Here is a 21107-nt window from a genome sequence, read left to right on the forward strand (position 1 = left end):
ATGTATTCAGCCACAAAAATTTCAATAAACGTATATTTATTGGTTTGCGTAAAAGTTATAGCGTCTACAAACTAGGGTACATTTTCTGGAATTTATACAGCTTTCAATGCCTATCTCATTTCTTGAGGTGCTAAATGGCAGGGCAGTACAACCCCCCCCCCCCCCCCGCAAATTACCCCATTTTGGAAAGTAGACACTCCAAGGAAATTGCTGAGAGGCAGGCATGTTGAGCCCATTGAATTTTTTTTTGACTCAAGTGATTGAAAATTGACAAAAAAATATATTTTCGTTTATATCACAAAAAATCAAAATCCCAGAGGTGATCAAATACCACCAAAAGAAAGCTCTATTTTTGGGTATAGCATTGCATTACTGCGCAATTAGCAGTTAAAGCAACGCAGTGCCAAATTGTAAAATGTGCTCTGGTCATTAAGGGGGCGAATCCTTCTGGTCCATTAGTGGTTAACAGAGGATTAAATTACACTCTTTTTACAGAATGAAAGTACTTTAGAAAACAGTCAACAAATTCTGGATCTTGCCTGCTGGGTAAACAAGGTCAATTTGAAATATTCATATAGAATATTTAATATTTTTATAGATAGGAAAACAGGTACAAAAATACTGAATATGCATTTTAATCATGGCTACTCATTATATGTAATTTACCATGGTATATCCAATTTGCTTCTTTCAGGTGTTTGAAATGTTCCCCAGAATCATGACGTTCATCCCAGGGAAACACCAACAATTTTTATCTAATTTGAAGGAGCTCCTGCAGTATATCAGGAAGAGAGTGGAGAAGAACAAAGAGACTCTGGATCCAAATAACCCCAGAGATTATGTGGATACTTTTCTAAATAAAATGGAGAAGGTGAATAAGGAATACTAAATTCAGCAAAAAATTACCAGCAAAATGATTAGTCACACAACCATCCAGCCATGTGTATAGTGGATTGCAGTAGTGATTACCCACTCTCTACATCCCTTGCAGCTTTAAAGAGGAAGGAAACCCTGATGGGTTTACTTCCTCTTTCATTCCCTGCAAAGGCAAAGCATAATGGACTACTATGCATCGCATAGTAGCCCATTATGTGTCACTTACCTGACACAGGAGCCAGCGAAGTCGCCGCTGTCCCCTGTAGTCCGCCGCATCCATCTTGTTGGTGGTGTCTCGCAGCTCCGCCGCTGTAATTCGGGGAAGCCACGATGACGTCACTCCCGCGCATGCGCACGGGAATCGACACGCGCGGCAGCTCCATTCTTGGAAATGCCGCGCTCAGTGCGCCTGCACGCTGCTGTCTACGGCGCATGCGCCGTAGACAGCGGTGCCCGTTTTCGGGCAAATATCTCCTAAACCATTTAGTTTACAACCACTTTAAACAGTATTTCAGGAATACAATAGACCTATGCTTTACAAAAAAAAAAAAAAAAAAAAAGCACTGGATTGAGCAGATGGCTAAATTTTCCAATGTAAAGCCTAAATCCACGTTTTACCTTCTGAGGTGCAGAATCTTCACTGGGATGGTCGCAAAATAGAGGGTCCTCAATACTGGTCTAAAGCTATACAGTGGAAGGGAAGAGTCGCTGAAATATGATAATCAGGAAAAAGAAACAATAAGCAGCCTTATAAAGTGTACATGTAGAGTTTTTTTTTTAAATGTTTAGTGCAATAAGCAATGGTTTGAAACCCTCAAAAAGGTGTTTTTGATGCTGTCTATGTAGGGTTGCCACCTTTTCTTCAAGTCAAACCCGAACACTTTAGCAGCGCACAGCAATTTCATTTTTTTATAGTATAAATTATACATATATTTTGCTATTAAATAAAATTTCTAATCATATGAAGTTAATAACAAGAGTCCCCCTTTACATCAGTTCACAGAGTTCCCCTTTTACATCTGAACTAGCAGAGTTCCCTTTACACTGTAAGGGGGGACTCTGCAGACTCTGATGTAAGGTAGAACTCTGGGGCCTCTAACATAATTGATGCTCTGGGAACCCTGATTTAAGGTAGGATACTGAGAACGCTGATGTACAGAGAGGACTCTGATGTAAGGGGGGATACTGTGGCCTCTGGTGTAAAGGGAAACTCCGATGTAAGGGGTGCTCTGAGAATCCTGAATTACCTTAGTGTACTCACTCAGAGGCAGGAGAGAGGAGGTGGGAGACTTCAGTCATAGACAGGGATGGATGGTATGCTCACTCACCCCTTGACAATCAGCACCTCTCATCCGGATGCATATGGAAGCCATAGTCCAGTCTGAATAATATGTCCGGGTTTCAGGCAGTCTGAAACCTGGATGCGTGATTCCAAGCCGAACTGTCCGGTTGAATCCGGGACAGGTGGCAACCCTATGTCTATGGGCTATTGGAGAAATGTCCTGTCACTTCCTGTGTGAAAAATCAAGGATATATTTCCAAAGTGAAAGGAAATCCCAACCCAAATATGTGTCATTCATGCAGGTGTCCCAGTTAAAAGGTTTTTCCTAATTTTTTGTTCTGGTAGCAACTATAACATTTTGGATTTACTATTCACCTGCTGAATAGCGAGAAGGTAGAAGGGAACGCTAGAGGGATGTGCTACATGGGTGTCTATTTAAGTTCAGTTAACCCACAGCTGATAATTTGGTTTCTAGTAGGGGAGGGGACTAGTGAGTGTATTAGTTTGGACCAAATGGAATTTCAAATGTATGAATAGAAAATATAAATTGATATATTTCCTTGTATTTTCTCTAGGAGAAGAATAACCCCAACACTGTCTATAACATTGAAGACCTGGTGACCAGCACTCTGCAGATCTTTTTTGCTGGCGTAGAGACCACAGGCTCAACACTAACCTATGCTATTCTTATTTTAATGAAAAACCCAGATGTCCTCGGTGTGTATGATATTATTACCATGGTTCTCTTCTATAGATAAGGTGACTGCATTATTTTCCTTTTTTAGGCTTTTTTCCCTATGTTTGCACCTGGTGTTTAAGCCACCTCCTATGTAAACAAGGCAGACCGCTGTTCTGTCAGAGAGGAAGAGAGAGATCCTGTCTTCTTGCTAATCAAGAACACAAATCTCTCTCTTCCTCCAGTCCGTCCATCCCCGACAGTTAGAAATCACTCCCTAGGAGCACACTTAACCCTTTGATTGCCCCTTATGTTAACCCCTTCCCTGTCAGTGTCATTTCTAGAGTGACAGTGCATTTTTTTAGCACTGACCAATGTGTTGTGTCACTGGTCCCCACAAAGTGTCACTTAGTCCGCCGCAATGTTGCAGTCCCACTAAAAATCGCTGATCACTGCCATTACTGAAAAAAAAAAAAGTCTCTAAATCGATGCCATAATTTCATTTGTAGATGCTATAACTTTTGTGAAAACCAATCAATATACGCTCATTGGTTGTTTTTTTTTTTACCAAAAATATGTAGCAGAATACATATTGGCCTAAACTGATGAAGAAATTAGATTTTTTTTAAAAAAATATTGGATATGTTTTATAGCAGAAAGTAAAAAAAAAATATGTAAATGTATATTTTTTTTAAATTGTTGCTCTTTTTTTTTTGTTTATAGCACAAAAAATAAAAGAGGTTCACCAAAAGAAAGCTCTATTTGTGGGAAAAAAAAGGACAGCAATTTTATTTGGGTACAACGTTGCACGAGCGTGCAATTGTCAGTTAAAGTAACGCAGTGCCGTATCACAAAAAATGGCCTGGTCATTAAGGGGGTAAAACCTTCTGGGGCTGAAGTGGTTAACTTCTAACTTGTACACCAGACCCTCATATAGGATGAGGGTTTGGTATAGATGAAAATAATCCCCAGTCATTTGTTTAGAAACAGAAGTAAAGTGGCTGTTGATGTCAGTGTAATGGCATTTTTTCTTTGGAAATGTCAAATTTTCTGTAGTAGATTGTATACATTATACAGATATAGCACTTAACTCCCAAAGAGGCCGCTGAAAATAACCCAGATCTTTACCTGTCGGCCCAGGTACCAGTTCCAGAGCACACCAACACATTTCTAGCTCAGTCTAGGGATTTCTTTTTAAAGAATTATTGCTGTACTTGGACACAGGTGGGTAGAGGGTGCAGGGTGGTCCAAAAACAGACACAGGAAGACAGATTCTCAAGCAAAGTAAACCAACCTTCCAAAACATTTATCTTATGCCCTGGCATACCTTCTGGGACAGCCCCCCAGGGATTGGCTGAGGTCAGATACATATTCCTAACCTAGTGGCTAACCCTACAACTCAATTTCTGGAAGCTTCTTCCAGATGGAGGCGAAAGCAATCAACCAATAAGCTTAGAGAGAGACCTGACCAGGCCAGAAAAATGCAGTAAAGTACAGCAGAATCAAAACCAAAATGTATCCAGTCTAGGGCAGGGCAATATGCTAAGTTAAGGGCATCATCCAGGCATGTTATTTAACTGAACTTTGCATTGTACTATTAAAGTGTTAGTAAAATTGCTTCTCCCCTCAAAATAGAATAAAAAAAAAAAATGTTTTCTTTTTTTTTTTTTGGTACGTGCGCCCTAGGGCAGTGCCTAGCCTCCCTATGCAATTTGCAAAACTTTACCTAGTAGCCTAGGCCACTGTTTCTAAATCTTTATTTAGTCAAGGCACCCTTTAACCACTTGCCTACTAGACACTTAAACACCCTTCCTGCCCCGACCAATTTTCAGCTTTCGGTGCTCTCACACTTTGAATGACTCAGTCATGTAACACTGTACCCAAATGATTTTTTGGCCTTTTTTTCATACAAATCGAGCTTTCTTTCGATCACCTCTGGGTTTTTTAGTTTTTGCGCTATGAATGAAAAAAGACCGACAATTTCGAAAAAAAAAAATTTCTTTGTTTCTGTGATAACATTTTTCAAATTATGAATTTTTCTTCATACATTTTGGCCTCAATTTATACTGCTACATATCTTTGGTAAAAATAACGCAAATTAGTGGATATTATTTGGTCTTTATGAAAGTTAGACCCCTTTCACACTGGGGCGTTTTTCAGGCGTTTTTCAGGTGCTTTAGCGTTAAAAAAAGCGCCTGTAAAGCGCTTGAAAGAAGCCTCATCTGCAGTCCCAATGTGAAAGCCCAAGTGCTTTAAGAGCCTTTTCACAATGTCAGCGCCCGAAAAACACTCGTAAAGCACCGCTTAAACTAGCAGCGCTTTACCAGCGTTTTTCGAGCGTTATTGGGGCGCTTTTAACCCCTGCTAGTGGCCAAATAAAGGGTTAAAAGCGCCCACAAAACGCTGCTGCCAATAGCGTTTTTCAGACGTTTTACAGGCGCTTCCCATTGATTTCAATGGGAAGGGGCGCTTTAGGAGCGTTGTATTCACCGCTCCAAAAGCGCTGCAAAGAAGCTGCTTGCAGGACTTTTTTTGATGCCCTGCCAGCGCAGCGCCTCAGTGTGAAAGCATTCGGGCTTTTACATTGGGATTGCAGTTGCAGCTTCTTTCAGGCGCTTTTTTTAATGCTAAAGCGCATGAAAAAAGCCTGAAAAACGCCTGAAAAACGCCCCAGTGTGAAAGGGGTCATAGAGAGTCTACAATCTGTGGTGCAAATCATAAAAAATTTATCACATCTGATGTTCTGGTGGCCGATCTCATTTCTTGCGACCCTAACAAGCCAGGACAGTCCAAATACCCCCCAAATGACCCCTTTTTGGAAAGTAGACATTCCAAGGTATTTAGTAAGATGCATGGTGAGGTTTTTGATGTTGTAATTTTTTCCCACAATTCTTTGCAAAATGAAGATTTTTTTTCCCCCCACAAAATTGTCATTGTAATAGGTTATTTCTCTCACATGGCATGTGTATACTACAAATAACACCCTAAAATACATTCTGCTACTCCTCCTGAGTATTACAATACCACATGTGTGTGACTTTTTTACAGCCTAGCCACTTAGAGAGGCTCCACATGCAGGGAGCGCCATCACGTGTTCTAGGAGCATGAAGTACACATCTAACTTATTGACTACCTATTACACTTTTGAAGGCCCTGCAGCACCAGGACAATGACACGTGACACCGATGTGGCACTGATGTGACACTGATGACAGGTGCCACTAATAGGTGACACTGATAACAGATCGCACTAATATGTGGCACTGATGACATGTGACACTGATGTGGCACTGATGACAGCTGTCACTAATATGTGGCACTGATGACAGTTGTCACTAATACGTGGCACTGATGACAGATGGCACTAATACGTTGCACTGATGACACATGACACTGATAACAGATGGCACAGATACGTGGCACTGATGACACGTGACACTGATAACAGATGGCACGTGACACTGACAGGTGGCACTGGAGACAGGTGGCACTGGGGACAGATGGCACTGATAGGTGGCACTGGAGACAGATGGCACTGGGGACAGATGCCACTGACAGGTGGCACTGGGGACAGATGGCACTGATAGGTGGCACTGGAGACAGATGGCACTGGGGACAGATGCCACTGACGGGTGGCACTGGGGACAGATGGCACTGATATGTGGCACTGGGGACAGATGGCACTTACAGGTGGCACTGGAGACAGATGGTACTGACAGGTGGCACTGGGGACAGGTGGGCATGTGTGTTGTGTGTGTGGCACTGTGTTAGTGTTCACTCACGTTTCACTGATGCTGCAGCTGCAGCACGGAAGCTCTCGCTCCTCACACGCTATCTCTGTGTGAGGCGGAAGAGCCAGCGATGAGATATGATCTCATATGTTTACATATGAAATCACCTCTCATTGGACACGCCAATCGAGTACTAAATGGCTGATGAGATTGGCCATTTAGCACGATCTGTGATTGGCTGTGTCCAGGGGACTTCAGAACCATCTCCCCTTAAGTCAAGGCTATAGCTCAGTAATGAAACAAATGTGTTTTTTGTGAAGCATTGACTGTTCACTTCCATGACAGCTTGTAATATGATGGAATAGGACATATTGGAAGAAAAATGAGTCCATACATGAAACACTGTTATATATAATGCATCAGAAACTGTCAGACTGTTCAGTTATAGAAGAAAAAGACTGGGATTAGGATCATCTAATTTTGTAATTTACAAACCAAATGGAGAGAAAAAAAGTGGGCAAGAAGTCTGAGAATAAGAAAATCTTATGACGTCATGGGGGTCCCAGATGAATGGATTGTCTATTTAAGACATGAGTGTTTAGGGAGCAAATATAGGGAAGGGGCCTATGCATGGAATACTCTAACCATGAACTAGCCAAACATCCCCCAGTGGAGTTAAGGACTATCTTGATACCCAAAAAGATACAATAAAAAGGATTTTTATTTGAAAAAAGAAAAAATTTAAATTTAAAAACAATTGTTGACAAACAATTGTTGACAAACAACATGATTACAACACATAGTAATACAGTTAAATGGTACCCATCCTTCTCGTATAGAGAAGTTCAGGGTGGAATGACTGATGTCCAAGTTGGTCGTGTATTTCAACTAGTTTCGTGACTTAAAGGGGTTGTAAAGGTAAATGTTTTTTCACCTTAATGCATTCTATGCATTAAGGTGAAAAAACATCTCACACTGCCCGCGCCCCCAGTCCCCCCGTTTTACTTACCTGACCCCTCGAAAATCCCGCGCTCGCCCCCGCCGTCCTCTTCGCCGCTCAGCCTGGCCGCTGATTGGCTGGAGTGGATGGATTGAAAGCAGCGCAGCCATTGGCTCGCGCTGCTGTCAATCACATCCAATGACGCAGCGCGCCGGGGGGCGGGGCCTTGTGATACAGCGAGCGGCTATAGCCGCCGGCTGTATCACGGGAGCGCGCCCGCAGTGCTTCTCACCAATGCGAGGGAGCTCGCATTAACGTGAGAAGCACCTGCGGGAGGAAGCAGAGACAGCCGCCGAGGGACCCCAGAAGAGCAGGTTCGGGGCCACTCTGTGCAAAACGAGCTGCACAGTGGAGGTAAGTATGACATGTTTGTTATTTTAAAAAAATAAAATTTTTTACTTTACAACCCCTTTAATGTCGCTTCTTCAGGAAAATCTTGGTACAGATCTACAATTAAATACATATCGTCAACATTATTGATATAGTACAGTAAACATCTCAGAATCTCATTGTACAGAGTATTTTTATAAACATAAACACCTTTAATACTACAGAGCAAATGGCTCACCATCAGAAAAACCGAAATGCGGACCAAGAATAGAGCACGGATGGCTTCCACCGTCTGGGCTTAACCACCCTCGGGGTGGACACGGGAGGTTTGAATAAACAGAGTCAACTAAAAAGAAGGATAACAATGCCAATGTCATTATTCTCGTCACCATGGTGATCGTGATCGGGAGCAACAGACTCCAGCAGACTCGGGCTCCTCCCCCTTACGGAGGAGGGCCTGGTCTGTTGCTCCCGATCACGTGGAAGTTTCCATGGTGACTTAAAATAAGCCGTCTCTACCAGAGCTGTCTGTGATTAATGCAGCCATCCTGGATGTGGATTTTAACCTGACATATGTTGATGATCACATTGGTATGTTAATTGTCCATTGAGACTACCCCTGACTAGGGATGAGCTTCGTGTTCGAGTCGAACATACGTTCGACTCGAACATCGGCTGTTTGTCCGTTCGGCGAAGTCCGAACATTTTGGTCCGTTCGCGCCAAATTCGTGTGGCGCTCACGGCCCACAATGCACTGCGATGGCGCAGTGCATTGCTGGCTCATGATTGGCCAAGCATGCACTGTGACCCCGCATGCTTGGCCAATCGCAGCGCCAGCAGTGAGGAGAGCCATGATTGGCCACAGGCAGGATGCCTGTGGCCAATCATAGCTCAGGCTGTGTAGTGCACGCCCCACACTATATAAGGCCGCCTTGTGTAGTGTGTTGGCGTCTGAAGCAGTGGGTGTTCTGTGTACCTTCAACACAGTACACACCGATCGTTTTCGGCCGATTTTCGATCTTGCTGTTGTGTAGTGGTTGTTGTCTGCGTGCCCTGACCGCAGTATACACCGCTATATTCACCTCACCTATATAGCTAGTGATCTATCTTTTATAATAGAGCTTGCAGTCAGTAGTGTTAGGAGCTTGTGCGTGCTGTCTGCGTGCTCTGTACCCAGTACATACCGCTATATCCACCTACATAGCTGTTCTCTATTTGAGCCCACTTGCCATCTGCAGGAGTTATTGGAAGTTGTGTGTGCCTCCAGCACAGCACAGTATACATCTTTATATACCCCTTTATCTCTGGTGTTCTATAATAAAGGCATCTGCAGGAGTTAGTGGGTGTTCTGTGTACCTTCAACACAGTACACACCGATCATTTTCGGATGATTTTCGATCTTGCTGTTGTGTAGTGGTTGTTGTCTGCGTGCCCTGACCGCAGTATACACAGCTATATTCACCTCACCTATATAGCTAGTGATCTATCTTTTATAATAGAGCTTGCAGTCAGTAGTGTTAGGAGCTTGTGCGTGCTGTCTGCGTGCTCTGTACCCAGTACATACCGCTATATCCACCTACATAGCTCTTCTCTATTTGAGACCACTTGCCATCTGCAGGAGTTATTGGAAGTTGTGTGTGCCTCCAGCACAGCACAGTATACATCTGTATATACCCCTTTATCTCTGGTGTTCTATAATAAAGGCATCTGCAGGAGTTAGTGGGTGTTGTGTTGTGGTGTAGAATTAGCTGTGTCACAGCCAAGTGCTTCCGGGAACTCTGCTAGCGGTACACCCACGTCCGATTATAGCAGACAAATGTCCCTGCCCCAGCTGCTGGACCGGCGAAAGAAGTTCACTCCCAGCCACCCACATGCCCAGCGGTTGAATGCTAGCTTGGCTAAATTGCTAGCACTTCAACTGCTGCCTTTTCAGTTGGTAGACTCGGCCCCCTTCCGTGAGTTTGTACAATGTGCGGTTCCTCAGTGGCAGGTCCCCAAACGCCACTTTTTCTCACGGAAGGCGATTCCGGCTCTCTACCGGCATGTGGAAGGCAATGTCCTTGCCTCGCAGGGAGGTCAGCGGTCAGCGGTAAGGTGCATATTACCGCTGACTCATGGTCCAGCAGGCGTGGACAGGGACGTTACCTGTCTTTCAGGGCCCATTGGGTCACTCTTCTGGCAGCTGGGAAGGATGCAGGACAAGGTGCAGTAGTGTTGGAGGTTGTTCCGCCACCACGCCTCCAAAATGCTACTATTGGTTGTGACACACCTCTTTCCTCCACCCCCTCCTCTTCTTCTTCCTCCATGGCCTCTTCCAGTGCTCTGTCCTCAGAACCAGCGGTGCTTCATAGGCGTTCCAGGGGCTACGCAAGTACGCAGGCAAAACAATGCCATGCTGTGCTTGCGCTGGTTTGTTTGGGGGACAGGAGCCACACTGGGGTGGATGTTTTGTCAGCTCTGCAGGGGCAGGCCGAGAGGTGGTTGACGCCACGCCAGCTTAAGCCAGGAATGGTGGTTTGTGACAATGGCACCAACCTCCTCTCTGCCCTCCGACAGGGACAACTGACCCATGTGCCCTGTGTAGCTCACGTCCTTAACCTGGTGGTGCAGCGGTTCTTGGGCAGGTACCTCGGCTTACAGGATGTCCTGAAGCAGGCCAGGAAAGTCTGTGTGCATTTCTGCCGATCATTTAATGCCTGTGCTCGGCTGGCTGAGCTCCAAAAGGAGTTGAACCTGCCCAAGAACCGCCTTATATGTGACATGCCCACCAGATGGAACTCAACGTTGGCCATGCTGCAGCGGCTGCACACGCAGCAGAGGGCCATCAATGAGTACCTGTGCGACTACGACACCAGGACAGGGTCAGGGGAGCTCGGTTTTTTCTCACCACGCCAGTGGGGCATGATCAGGGATGCATGCACTGTCCTGTCACCGTTTGAGGAGGCCACAAGGATGGTGAGCAGTGACAGTGCATGCATCAGTAACACTGTACCTCTTGTCCACCTCTTGGAGCATACGCTGCGTGGAATAATGGACAGGGCACTTGAGGCAGAACAGAGGCAGGAAGAGGAGGACTTCTTTGCCTCTCAAGGCCCCCTTTATCCAGACAGTGTTCTTGCTGTGCCACCCATCACACAGGAAGAGGATGAGGAGGAGGAAGAGGAGGAGGAGGATGATTGTGTCAGCATGGAGGTGGAGGCTGGCACTCAGCATCAGCAGCAGCAGCAGCAGTCTTGTAGGGATGATTTACAGTCCCAAGAAACATGTGGACTTGTATGTGGCTGGGAGGAGGTAGCTGCGGATCATGTTGTCCTTAGTGACCCAGAGGACTCCGGACCGAATGCCTCAGCTAACCTATGCTGCATGGCCTCCCTGATCCTGCAAAGCCTGCGGAAGGATCCTCGTATTCTTCGGATCAAGGAGAGGGACCATTACTGGCTGGCCACTCTCCTTGATCCACGGTACAAGGGTAAGGTTGCCGACCTTATCTTGCCATCGCAGAGGGAGCAGAGGATGAGACATCTCCGGGAGGCCTTGCAGAAAGGTCTGTGCAACGCGTTCCCATAAACTGGGAGGTTACAAACTCCTGGTCCTGGACAACGTGTTGCTGAGGCATCGGTCAGAAGGAGCGGTGGAGAAGGTGGCCGTCTGACTGATGCTTTCAGACAATTTTTTAGTCCGCAGCCCCAAGGTATGATCGGTTCCAGCACCCATCGCCAGCGTCTGATTTACATGGTGCAGGAATACCTAGGGGCAAGGTCAGACTTGGACACCTTTCCCACCGAAAATCCTCTGGCTTACTGGGTCTTGAGGATGGATCACTGGCCAGAGCTTGCACAGTATGCAATTGAGCTACTGGCCTGTCCTGCATCCAGCGTTCTTTCGGAACGCACCTTCAGTGCTGCTGGTGGCTTTGTTACCGATCACAGGGTGCGCCTGTCCACCGAATCAGTTGATCGACTGACCTTCATCAAGATGAATCAGTCTTGGATCACCCACAGCTACCAAGTACCTGAAGCTGATGTAACCGAATAATTTTTTTTTTTTTGAAATATCACATCCCTTCAAGACTGCCTATGCTGATGCTGAGTGACTGTCCTGTTATGTTGATTGTCTATCCTCTTCCTCCTCCGCTGATATGTTGGAAGAACATTTCTGGTTCTGGGTGATGCCTAAGGCCCAATTTTTCTGCCCCTGTTTAACAGGGGCTTTTAAGTACAATTTTTGATGCAATGCTTCGCAGCAGGGCTAATTCCTGCAATAAAACTAGAGTATATGGGAGAGGTTGCAGTGTGGTGGCACCAGCACCAGTGCCTAACGCCCAATTTTTCTGCCCCTGTTTAACAGGGACATGTAATTACAATTCTTGATATAATATTTCACAGGAGGGCCCCTTTCTGTGCCCACCCAGAGTAACGGTGAGGACTTATAGTGTTGTGGCACCAGCAGCACAACCACCAAAGGTACATTTTTCTACCACTGTTCAACAATGGCATGTAATTACAATTCTTGATATAATCGTTCACAGCAGGGCGCTCCAGCGCCCACCAAGAGTCACTTTGAGGGCTTACAATGTTGTGGCAAAACCAACACCTTGTTCCGCCATTTCTGCAGAGCATATAGGGCAGGCCCCTACTTTCAAACATCCAACTTACAAACATCTCCTACTTGCAAACGGAAGGAGACAACAGCAAGTGAGATGAAAAAAGATGGACGACAAAACAAATTATACAGGGGTGATAACCCTTCCCTATGTTTTCCAAAAAGCTTAAAAATAGTTTTTTTGACTGGAGCTACACTTTAAAAATGTACCAGTTGAAAATTACAAACAGATTCAACTTAACACAACAAACCTACACAGTCCCTGTCTTGTTTGCACCGCCTGTATACTGCTGTTCTGAGTATATAAGGCCTGGGGGCCACACGCATTTCCTTTTTTTAATATGGGTACAGGGTTCCCCTTAATATGCGTACAAGACCCAAATAGGCTGGTAATGGGCAGGGAGGGCTACCCATGCCATTTTTCTCAATGATTTTCAACCATATTGCAGGAACCAGATATAACATTAAAACCGCAAGCAGTTTTAAATGGTGTTATTTCCGTTTAATGTCATTTTGTGCAGGGACTGTTCTAAACACGGGAAACACGTGGCACTTCACAGGCATACTACAGACACCCCCCAGGCACCATATTTAAAGGAATATTTCACTTTTTTTTTCACTTTAATCGTCATTAAAATCTGTGCTCCCTCCAAAACGGCCATTTTTAAAAACATTTTAGGCATTGACCCATGTCCCCTGGGGCAGGAGCCAGGTCCCCAAACCCTTTTTAGGACAGTATCTTGCATATTAGCCGTTAAAATTAGCACTTTTAATTTCGAACGTTCGAGTCCCATAGACTTCAATGGGGTTCTAACGTTCGTACGAATTTGGGGTCCGTTCGAAAGTTTTGGTGCGAACCGAACCGGGGGGTGTTCGGCTCATCCCTACCCCTGACTATGTTACAACTGACTAATGGCAACATAGTATAACGAGAATAATGACATTGGCATTGTTATCCTTCTTTTTAGTTGACTCTGTTTATTCAAACCTCCCGTGTCCGCCCACGAGGGTGGTTAAGCCCAGATGGTGGAAGCCACCCGTGCTCTATTCTTGGTCCGCATTTCGGTTTTTCCGGTGGTGAGCCATTTGCTCTGTAGTATTTAAGGTGTTTATGTTTATAAAAATACCCTGTACAATGAGATTTTGAGATGTTTACTATACTATATCAATAATGTTGACGATATGTATTTAATTATAGATCTGTACCAAGATTTTCCTGAAGAAGCGACATTAAGTCGCGAAACTAGTTGAAATACACGACCAACTTGGACATTAGTCATTCCACCCTGAACTTCTCTATACGAGAAGGATAGGTACCATTTAACTGTATTACTATGTGTTGTAATCATGTTGTTTGTCAACAATTGTTTTTAAATTTACATTTTTTATTTTTTCAAATAAAAATATTTTTTTTTTAATTCTGTTATTTCTTTTTGGGTATCAAGATAGTCCTTAACTCCACTGGGGGATGTTTGGCTAGTTCATGGTTAGAGTGTTCCATGCATAGGCCCCTTCCCTATATTTGCTCCCTAAATACGATTTATGAGGATGAGGATACCGACTATATTACTATTATTTATTTTTAATATTTAGGCACGTTTATCAACTATCTCTTAAGACATGAGTGCTTAACCTGTGGCCTTCCAGCTGTTGCGGAATTACAAGTCCCATGAGGCATTGCAAGGCTGGCAGTTACAAGCATGACTTCCCAAGGATGAGGCAAGATGGGACTTGTAGTTCCGCAACAGCTGGAGGGCCACAGGTTGAGCACCCATGATTTAAGACATCTATTTGCCCAGCATTTCATAGGCTGCAAAGGAGCATCTTATAACACTGTGGGGGTTATTTATGAAAGGCAAATCCACTTTTCACTACAAGTGCACTTGAAAGTGCACTGAAAGTGCACTTGGAAGTGCAGTCGCTCTAAATCTAAGGGGTAGATCTGAAATGAGGGGACATTCTGCTGAATTTATCATCCAATCATGTGCAAGCTAAAATGCTGTTTTTTATTTTCCTGTAGCCCTTGGCTTTACATCAACTTTACTTTCAAGTGCACTTGTAGTCCAAAGTGGATTTGCCTTTAGTAAATAACCCCCTCTGTGTTGAAGAACTTTCTTTCCTGTGTCAGTATGAACAAAAGACAGCCCCATGGCTTAGAGATGTTGCATCATCGTGTACAATAATTAAAACATCCTAAGTTGAAGAACATAGGCGTGCGCACAGGGTGTGCCGGATGTGCCTGGGCACACCTTAATTACCCCGTGCAGTGCAGATTCCCTCTGCTTTCTGGTTCCCCCTGCAGTGCTTCCAGCTCCCCTCCTCTCCCCTTGGCTACTGCTGGGGATGTTTCGGTGTGGAGGATAGGGGAAGGGGCCGGTAAATATTAAATTTACTGGCCCCTTCCTTTTCTGAATGAACGTAGTGAGTAATCTGTATAGATTGCTCCTGTGTTCATTCTCAACAGAAGCTTAGTAAACTATGTTAAGCATGCTTCAGTGCAGCAGAGGCTGCAGAGAAAGGGACTGGGGAATTTATGTCCTCAGTCTCATTCTCTGTCTCAAAAAGGAGACATCAGGGGTTTAGACCTCTGAAATTTCACTAAAGCCCCCCAATGGGGTTCTTTAAAAAAAAACTAAAATATATATATATATTTTTTTATAAAATAATAAAAATAAAAACTACTGGCATTGTCCACTGCCCTGCTGACACCAATCTCTGCTCTACTGACACTGTCCACTGCTCTGCTGATATACACACATGCGTGTTTGTGCTCTGGGGTGCACACCCTAATGCAATAGGCTGCACATATTAATGGGTAAGAAGCTGTGTAATGGGAATGGGGATTATTATGGCCGCCTAATAACAGGCCTTTTTTGCAGTATAAAGCCTCGTACACACGATCAGATTTTCGTCAGGGAATTGTGTGATGACAGACTGCCTAAAATCCGACCGCTAGTACGCTCCATCAGACAATTTTAGGTCAACTTTCCGCCAACAAATTTTGGATGGCAGGCTAGTAAAGTTTCGGCGGACAACGGTCTGTTGTCAGATTTTCCTATCGTGTGTACACAAGTCCATCACACAAAAGTCCAAAGTAAAAACACGCATGCTTGGAATCAATGCTCACCAAACACGACATTAGCAGAAGGTGCTCAAAGGGTGGCACTCAAGAGCTGAAATTCCATGTAGTACGTCACTACATTTGTGTTTGTTGGGCGACAATTGTGTGCCGTTAGTATGCAAGACAAAATCCAGGCACACGCCCTTCGGGCAAAAGTCTGGCACTTTGTCTGCGGAGAATCCGATTGTGTGTATGACGCTTAAGAAGGATGTGGTAACAGTACAAAAATTAGCTAAACAATTACACAAGTGATGGTGTGCGTGTGTAGTCCTGAAAATGTAGCACAAGTGTCATTATCAATTCTCTTCATTAGGCAAGGTTTTCGAAGAGATTGATTGCATCATTGGTCAAGACCGAAGCCCCCAAATGGAAGACAGAAATCGCATGCCATTTACAGATGCTGTGATCCATGAAATTCAACGATTCATTGACCTAATTCCAATGGGTGTGCCTCGGAAAACTACAAGGGATGTTGAGTTTAGAGAGTACTATCTACCCAAGGTAAATATCCTTTGCTTTAGCATATTTACATTATCATCCAGTTAGAGATTTTTTTAGATTTGAGCAGCTAGAGACCCTACTACTATATGGCTGTGAGTTTTTTTTTTTCTCTCTGGTATTATCTGATCAGGTTTTACAGGCTACAACAAGAGCAACAACAATACGTTATGATCTACTATCCTTAAATTCTCTTGGCATTCTGGGAAACTTTTAATCTGGTAGCCCATTAAAGAAAGCAAAAAATCTTGACTAGTGTCAGTGCTAAGAAAGTTGTCATGAAAAAAAAAAAAAAAAGCATTCTTGTACTTGGAACTCCTCCCTGGAATCTGGTATCCTTGTTGGATTTTTGCCTGACCCCAACATATTGTAGCTTGGCTATAGTGGTTCAGTGATACCAAATAGGTGCCATGATATAGAAATAAACACCTTGGGTAGCATTGTTCAAAGGCATCTGCTCCTACTTCATCCTTCTTCATATCCTTTCTTTGGGTTGAATGAAATACTTGTATAGCGCACAATGTGAACTGAATCGCCTCTCTGCTGAACATGAAGCTGTACCTGAAGAACTTTATTGGAAGGATCTCCATGCACCACCACCTGTTCTGCTGCTTCTTTCATTCATCATTTCTCCACCATCCATCATTCATTCACTAATTATGAGTTCACCAACTATCTAGGGGGCAGCTTTGACATGAGGAAGCAAAGCTATTATAATATACATACTGTATATCTAGCATAGTGCTAGAGTAGGATGCTTTGTGTAAGTGTAGGTACATTTTCAGGCTTAGCTGGCCTGTGTGTTTTTTTTCTGGGTCAGGTGATTGACTCAGGTGGTAGGCTGGATGACTCATCAGCAGCATTTCTGGTGACTCTGCCTGCCAGCTGGAAACTTAGAAAGATTCCAGAAGCAGCTGGGAGGAGTCCAGGAGGAGCTAACTGAAGTGTTCTAAATGCCCTATTCAATCCACAACGGAAGGATTGGCAGGGGCAGACCCCCTCAAATACTCAGAGTCAGCCCAGCAGGGGCAGTGTGGAGATTGGTTGGAAGATGTAGATGGAGTGTTAGGCTGTAGGGGCTTTTTAAGAGTAGCTCCTCAGTCTGGCGGGGGGTGAACTCAGGCCTGGGTTTTGGTGCGGAAGGGACCCCTCTTCATGACACACAGAGGGTTCCTGACAAGGAGGCATGGGAGCAAGGAGAGGACAGCCGGAGAGGGCACTGCCGGGCAAATCTCAAGGGAGGAAGATAGCCAAGGGGGCTAATGAAATGGGCAGCTGCAGCCAGGTGGGCTGGCAGTGCCCAAAGAGGTGGTACTGGGAGCAGTAGCCACAGGAAAGGACAACTAGCTCCAAAGACCTCTATTTTTGCTACACCAAAAGGGGCCCAAGTTCCCTGCTTGCAAAGGACATTTACAAGGATCTAAAAATAGAAAATACCATGCTAAATGCCAAAAAGAAAAAACAATAAAAAATAAGGCAGCTGTTGATAACATGAGATACACACATGTACAAATATAAAGTTCAATAAAGCAGCACTGTAAATGAAACAGAAAATGAAAAAAATTAAAAAGGGTTTGAATATAGTCCTAAACAAACACACACAATGTTTTTATCTTCATTTTCTCTGTGCCTTTCAAACCTTTAGATATACAGTTTTTTTGTAATCTTGAATAAAGTTTTTTCTATTTTCAACACCTCCCCGTTTGGAGGACTGGGTCCCCGCCTCCCAAGACTCAGATCGTTCCTTTTATTTACTATATAGTGCTTCACCTGTTCCCCGAGACGACGTCAGAGAGTGACGAAACGTGCGTAGGGAGGTTGACGTGCTGATGTCATTGCGCTGCAACTCAGTGGACGGGTGTTCGCAAGCTAGCCAGCTGTTTTCTTGACCATTTTTAACAGCATTTCTGTAAGTGTGCTTTTTTTAGCTATAATAAACCTATATGGCACGTTTTACACTATGGTGAGTCTATTTACCTTTTTGGGTAATGCTTGTCCTATTCCCCTAGCGGTTTGATGTTAGAGCCTCCCTGGTCTTTGGTGCTTAGTTCAAGACCCTTCCCAATCAATACCTGTGGATATTCAGCAGTCTTCTGAATAGAGGCCCTTGCTGGCTATTTAGCCGCAGGCTCATAAAAGCTTGCCTTTTGGTAAGCACGCATTCTATGTGGAGGAGGTGCACTGTAAGGGAACTGTGCAGCCAGCATGGGACTAAAAGAACCAACAGAGATCGCCAGGCTAGAGCGTGTGTGTGCACGCACAGGGGACCACAGGTGCATTAGCGCTAGTTGGCGCCAGTTAGCCTATTTAAGGGGGGCTCCAGCAGCAGATCAGTGCTGACTGATCTTTCAGCTTTGTTCCTGTTACCCTGAACGCTGCACTGTATGTTACCTGTTGCTGACTTTGGCTCCCGTTGACCCTGCTCTGAACTCTGCTATACTTGATCTTTCGCTCCTGATCCCGGCTTCCCATCTGATCAGTCTCTGCCTGATGTTCCGGTACCCTGCTGCCCGCCTGTTGACGAACCCGGCTATTCCTGTGACCTTGCTCAGGTGCCCTGCTCGGCCCAGCGTTACTGCCCGAGTATTTGCAACTGCAGTCCTACGACCAGCTGCGACTTCCTGCTCTGCAACCAAAGTCTTGCAACCAGCTGCAACTTCCTGCTCTGCAACCACAGTCCTGCAACCGGCTGTGACTTCCTGCTCTGCAACTACAGTCCTGCGACCAGCTGCGACTTCCTGCTTTGCAACCACAGTCCTGCGACCAGCTGCGACTTCCTGCTACAGGATCCTGGGCATCCATCTGCAGGCACTCATGTGCCTCCTGTCCCTTGGCTCCTTCTGTCTCACTCTCAGTGGGACCTGGGCTGGAGATAAGAGGGTCTGACCTCGTCATTTAAGTCCCTCTCAGGTACGTGACAGTACCAGTCAGCCAGTAATGGAGTCGGAAAAGGAGGCCTCTCTGCTGTCAACCCTCAGCCAGACTGTTATCGTACTCTCCCTTGTAGTGAAAGGGTTGCGCATGGACTTGACCTGCATCCATAACCAACTGCAGTATGCATCCAGCTTAACTCAAACCGGCCTGCTTTACCTTCCCGAACCCAGGGTACCCCTACCTGAACGTTTTTTGGGGACCGTAAAAGATAAAGAACTTTTTAGAATGCCTGTGAACTATATTTTTCGTTGTTGCCTCGTGCATTCCCTATCGAGGAAGTGAAGGTGGGATTCCTCATCTCCTTATTTCTGGAGGAACCTCAGGCTTGGGCATTTCAGCTTCGGGAACAACATGACCCTATCTTGGCTTCGGTCAATTCCTTTTTTACTGTCATGGCTCAATTATATGCCGACCCTTTTCTGACGCCAGACGGCAGAGACTTCACTGAGTCATTTACAACAAGGCTCCAGGCAAGTAGAGGACTATGTCTTGGACATTCGTTTACGGAGCACCGATACTGAATGGAATGATTCAGCTTTACATTTCCAATTTTGTCTTGGTCTGTCAGAAGCCATCAAGGATGAGCTCACCAGAGTGGAAATGCCTACCTCCCAGAATGATTTAATCCATCTCAATATACAGATTGACCGTCACCTACGTGAAAGACAGCTTGAAAGAGCCGGGAACCTTCATCTACTACCCACCTGCGCGATGGATTCATCACCCGCCTCCTTCTCAACTTTATAGAAAAAATGGGGCTCCCTTGCGCTATCAAAGTGAAATAATGTCTGAATGTGGTATGTCGGTTAGATTGAAACTAGACCTAAAGTGTATACCATGCACTCAAGTGATAATGAATAAAAATGGTGATCAGCTTGGGGACTCCAATACGGCTTTTGATCAAGGTCAGGACAAAACCAAACCCCAGTCGGTACAACTTACACAACCCACTAGGGAGAGCTTGAAGTTGGCGAAACTAATCCATACTCAGGGTATGTCTGACGTATGGTGGGAAATGAACTCAACGAAACGTGATTACACTCACTTTTCCCACCCACATAATGCCTACTCACATATCGATCACCTTTTGGTGCCTAGCCAATCCATTCATCTTGTGGTCAGTTCTCATATTAAGGATACGGTTCTGTCAGACCACTCCATAGTTCTTATGTCCATCCAGTTTATGGGGCCCAGGCCAGGTCAGAGACATTTGAGACTCAACGAATCTCTCCTGTCTGATCCGTCCAGAGTCTCTCAGCTCAACCTAGCCTTGAAAGAATATTTTCTCCTCAATAATGTGGAAGGGATATCTGCGGAAACCCTTTGGGCGGCCCACAAACCCTTTATCAGAGGTGAAATAATTCGTATATCAGCTCTGATAAAGAGAGAACGGGAGATTGACCTGCAGAAGTTGGAGGAACGGTTTGCACGTCTGAAAGGCCTGCATAAACGGAATCCCTCCCCCAACACGGTTGAACAACTGGATAATGCTAGGCTTGAACTTAATTTAGCCCTAACAGCCAAAGCGGACAAACAAATTTGATGTTGTAAAAACAAATTTTATACTCACGGTGACAGGCTGGGAACCTTGCTGGCCTCTAAACTCACCCCCCGTGCTCAGTCCTTCGTAATGCCCAAAATTAACATCCCGGGACAGGGTGCTACTTCTACCCCTTCTAAAATAATGGATGCCTTTCAGTAGTTTTACACGAACCTTTACAGTTCCCATGCTTCGGGGAAGGAGACTTCCCTACAGAAAGTATTAGATAACCTCCCCATTCCGGTTCTCTCCCCAGCCCACAGAGCAGAATTAGAAGCCCCGTTTACTGAGGAGGAAGTTCTGGGAGTAATCAAGGACTTAAAATCAGGATCTGCCCCGGGCCCTGACGGGCTTTCAAACCCGTACTGTAAGGCATTTGCGGATACCCTCGCTCTCCCTCTTACTAAGTTTTTAAACTCTAAAACCAAGGGAAATCCTCTTGATCCCCAACTTAACACAGCTTACATTGCTGTAATCCTCAAGCCAGACAAAAACCCGGAAGAAGTGAGTAACTATCA

General features: G+C 44.9%; 1 pseudogene across 1 annotated transcript in view; it reads left to right on the plus strand.

Moving 5' to 3' along the window:
• The window catches only part of LOC143982523 (cytochrome P450 2G1-like), a 93998-nt pseudogene that overhangs the window by 52713 nt on the left and 20178 nt on the right, over positions 1 to 21107 (plus strand). Inside the window, exons 5-7 of the transcript XR_013274477.1 lie at positions 695 to 871; positions 2734 to 2875; positions 15931 to 16118. The product of XR_013274477.1 is annotated as a cytochrome P450 2G1-like (transcript). The remainder of the gene's footprint in view (positions 1 to 694; positions 872 to 2733; positions 2876 to 15930; positions 16119 to 21107) is intronic.

This window comes from Lithobates pipiens, unplaced genomic scaffold (assembly GCF_037356315.1).
Source record: "Lithobates pipiens isolate NorthernLeopardFrog02 unplaced genomic scaffold, aLitPip1_a1.2 Scaffold_1, whole genome shotgun sequence".
NCBI lineage: Eukaryota > Metazoa > Chordata > Amphibia > Anura > Ranidae > Lithobates > Lithobates pipiens.